The following is a 4,787-nucleotide window of genomic DNA, read 5'->3' on the forward strand; positions in this document are numbered from 1 at the left end:
TGTCATACTACGACATGGCCTGGCCTAAGTGCTACTGCCATTCGTGCAGGACCTAAATTTAATACAAAGAATGGAGGGGCACTGGCAGTCTGCACATTAATTTTGTGACTGTGGCATTCTCGGGAGATAACCTCTCAATGCACCGCTTGGCAGGTCTCCAGTGCTGCTTTAGCAGCGGCACAGTCTGCCATTACTGCTTAGCTCAGCACACATGCTGCATAATTTGGATGACTGTATCGAGAGGACAAGTGCAGCACACAAGAGCCACCTTAAAGCATCCACACTTGACCCAGCTATAAATGGGCCCTTGTATGGCATTACAAATATATCGCCATTGCAAGGCCTTGAAAAGTTTGATGTCACTGAACAATTACCTCCTGATGCCATGCATGACATACTTGAAGGGGGTATTGACTGTGTTCTTCCCCACGTTTTGGAAGGTTAAGTTGCTGATGGAGTGATCCGCAAGCAGGACCTTGGAAAAACATTGTCCTTCAAGTAGGGCTTTCATGACAAAAAGGCCATACCTCCTGCCATTAGGCACGCATTTCGTAGTGGCAAAGCCAGCCTTAGGAGATCAGCAACCCTAAAATGGTGCCTCTTTCGGCTGCTTCCTCAAATATACGCAAAGTACATTCCTGAAGGCAACCCTCATTGGATGGCGTACTTGGAATTCAGGCATCCAAAGCCACTGAGAAACCAGCACTCTTCGAAGTTCACTTTCATGTAGGCACAAAAGGCACATAAAAGCGGATGCTAACTGCATATACTTCTGTTGGCATTTATATGTCACAGGCACCTTCCCTTCAGGATGCTCAATGGCTGGCTTTCGCATCGTTTCTGCACATTGAAAAAATGGCTATTTCGCCCCTGTTTTGCTTATTTGTCAAGATATCACTTCTGAACAATGCTTTGATGCACACATGCCGAAACCCATCTTTCTTATGGCTGCTGGTAACATTGAACCCGGGTTGACGAGGTGGAACGCATAGAAATGCATGTGGTGCGCTGTTGAGGGCTGTGGCTTGTCATGGCCCCTTTAGCTGCCGCATGCTTTCTATTTATGTGCCATATTGCCTGCATCTTCGAGTGTTACAGATGGATAATGGTCACCACGGTCGATTTTACTTGTAAGGCAAATTACAATAAAGCATTACTATGTATTGATTAGCAGACATCAACTGTGCCACTGTACATATTACTAGTTGGCTGTGCATACAATGTTGTAGAAGTGTATTTTTTGTTTTTTTTGCTTCTGGAAGAACCATAATGTATTTGATCAGACTATTGTGATGCCTTATTGAAACAGTGGCAGACACCTGCTTATTTCTTCAACAGAGTCTTAAAACAGTTTCTTGCTCAGGTAGTGTGTTTTGTTCATCATAGTATATTTGTTTTTACTTTTGTTATATGTGAATTACATTACTTTCGTTTTTAATCGTTGTAGTGCGATTCTTTAAAAATCATTGGATGGCAGTACTTTTGAATTGCGCAGATTTATTATGTTATTAGCTAGTGAAAGGTGACAGACTCTTCAATGGCAATTTGGGCTCGTTGATAATTTATTACAAGCAGTAGATGTATAGCATAACTATGTATAGGCTTTTAAGGACTGGCAGCAAAGTAAGGCTGATAATTATGTGGACTAGTGGGAAAGAGGGATTTCATGAAGGTAGCTAAAAACTAATTCAGGACAACAACGATTCGAAAGCATTTTTGATGCATAACACCTAATGCTCTTGACATCTAAACATGCAACATCTCACCTGTAAAGCTGCCAGTTTGGCTGACAACACGTTAAGTTTGCTTTCGTTTGAAAGCAATTCTAAATTAAGATAGTGAAGGAGGCAAGAGTAAATAAATGCACACTTTATTACAGCATGGCAAGACTGCTTTATTATCACACACCTTTGCCAGCAATCTCGGTAATTTTTAAGCAATCAAGATTGGTGGCATTCAACAACATTGATGGAAATTCATGAAACAAGTAATTATTGCAAGACATCACAACAAAGCAGCAAACACAACAAAATCGGCAATTGTGTCATGTATGGTTGGCTGTGGCGTCTGTATTTCTTTTCAGAAGCCATGCAGGTTATAGAAGCAATTAAGTCTTTATAGGAGGCGTTGAATTAAGTCGCGTCTTTTGATGTGCTGAACTTCCACTTCGATGATGTACATATAAAGGTCCAGTGCTTGTTCCAGTTAGCCATGAATTCTAAAAGGAATAAAAAATTGAATTGTTAATGTCATTCTCAAATGCAGTAACGCATGACACTGAAAAAAGTGGACAGTTTTTTCAACCCAATATGATGTAGCATGGTGCATGAAAAACAAATCAGATCACTTGGCCTTGTTTGTTTGAACCACGTAAACAACATAGTTAAAATAGCTGTAGAAAATATGTTACGATTTGCACAAAACTTGACAAGAGACTACATTGCTTTCAAATTCCGCCCCTACCGCAATCGGCCACAGGAACCGGAGTCGAAGCCGCGACCATAAGGAAATAAAGCACCATAGCCACTGCGGCCATAAATTTCAGTGGCGATCGATTTCGGGATACTATCGGCACTTTCTGCGCCGCTTTCATTGCACGGACGCGTTTCCACATATTAGTTTTTGTTAACGCAACTTAATAGGCACTTTCGCACTAAAATAATCGCACGACAGCTGCATGTACCGCGAGAATAAGAAAAGAAATATCCTTAAGCATTCCCTATTGAAAAATTTGTACGCGAATTGTGCGAGAAATGTGCGAGATGTATGCATATCGCACAGATTTGACGAGAAGTGTGCGATGTGCTACGCACATTCAACAAGATATCGTAGAAAATGTGCGAGATCTGTACGCATGAGCTGCGTAGACTTCACGAAGTGTGCGAGATCTATGTGAGGTGCTACGCGAATGCATGTGCGAGATGTACGCATGTGCGAGATGTGTGCGATGTGCTGCGCCAACCTAACGAGATTCTGTACGAGGTGTGCGAGATAGCGTGTGATGTGTACGCACTGTAGTCATATGAGCAACGAGATCTTGGCCGATGACTGCGAATTGCATACAAAGTGCATGCACCTAAGTCGTAGTGTATACAAAAGCTCGTGAATGAGTGAATGACAGCAAGATTTTATGATGAATCGTTTGTAGCACATGCAAGGACATAATCAATGAGCTGTATGATGACGTCGAACCATTGTTCCACATACATCAGCATAAACTGCAGAATGAATAAGAGCGCCAGTGTTGAATTTCTGCAATTTCATATAATGGACACACACATCTCCATCAAATGCCATGTCAGTCCTAATGATGCAATGATTTTCACTTGGGGACATATTCTCGGATAATCACTTACGGCAATACAATTGCCTTCGTGTGACGCATTGCTCAACCAGCCAATAAGCGCGCACTGAAAGTGATATAGCCAAAAGCTGTTGTCTGAGAGTACGTCCCTTGTTCAGAGTGGATCACCCGAAGCTTTTAATGCAATATAGGGTTGAGTACCTTCACAGTTTCGGAAAAAATGCTATAGGTTTTTTTATGCAGAATAAAAGAAGCTGGCAATGCGATTACAGCTCACTGAAAACACATCCAATACGGACGAGTTGCCAAATGATTTTATTGCATGCAGTTTGATCAGTAACCGAAGATGCACGCGCTTTGTCACAGCCTAATCACATTGCATGCGTCAGAGCTGTCAGTCAGAGGTAGCAATGCAGAAATTTCAAGCTGCACATTTTCCAAACAGCTAAGTGTGCCCCCCCACAAGACGAGTAATTCACGAAGAAAGGGTTAGTTGGTGTTGATGCAGTTGCTGTGACTAGTGCGAACAACGGAAAAAATGGTGGACAGGACAGAGCCCTTTCTCCTATCCCACCTTTTTTCCGTTAGTCTTGTTCGCGTTAGTAATTATGTCACAGCCCCCACAAGACTATCAAATCTGCTAGTCACTTTTTATTGCCCATATTTTAAGAGGTCGTTAGTGCCTGTTTATGCCAAACTGTAGCAGGCAGGCATAAACTGGCCATGCATGCCCACATGTAAAAAATAAAAAGAACCACAAACTCAGTGTAAATAAATTGGTGAATAAATAGCCAAAGTAGCAGCCAAATCTATCGCACTTTGACAGAAAAATAACGAAATTACATAACCATCAATCACTAATGCTGTCATACGATCAGTACATTTGCCCAATTGCTGCTTGAAAATTATTTGCACTAAGTCTTTCACAACTTGTGCACTGTATGCTGAGAGAGCTTGACGTAGTAAAAAAACCTCGTATTTGCCGCTCAACAGCGGCAAATACGAGTGTAGCGTGGCAACGGAGCATTATCAGTGTATTACTACACAAAACTGAATTTGAAATTAACGGAGAAATAACTAAGTAGTTCGTGCAGTGATGGTTCAGAGCAAGGAACGCTTTGCGATGCGTTAAAAGCTGACCTCGAAACGACCAAAATGTCAATGTCCCTACATTCAAGCAGGGTCGTTAAATGACGAACATGCAGCATATCCTGGCGTTCACACACGCCGGAAAAAACTAAAAAACACTTTTGCAAATCGCTGACACAATAACGACGCAGCAGCACGCAACGCACGCACCGAGCACGCACGCACGCACGCACGCACGCACGCACGCACGCACGCACGCACGCACGCAGCAGCGCACGCACGCGCACGCACGCACGCACGCACGACACGCACGCCGCACGCAACGCACGCACCACGCACGCACGCACGCACGCACAGCCGCAACCGCAACGCACGCACGCACCAGACCGCACGC

Source organism: Dermacentor silvarum, chromosome 2 (assembly GCF_013339745.2).
Source record: "Dermacentor silvarum isolate Dsil-2018 chromosome 2, BIME_Dsil_1.4, whole genome shotgun sequence".
Taxonomy (NCBI): Eukaryota; Metazoa; Arthropoda; class Arachnida; order Ixodida; family Ixodidae; genus Dermacentor; species Dermacentor silvarum.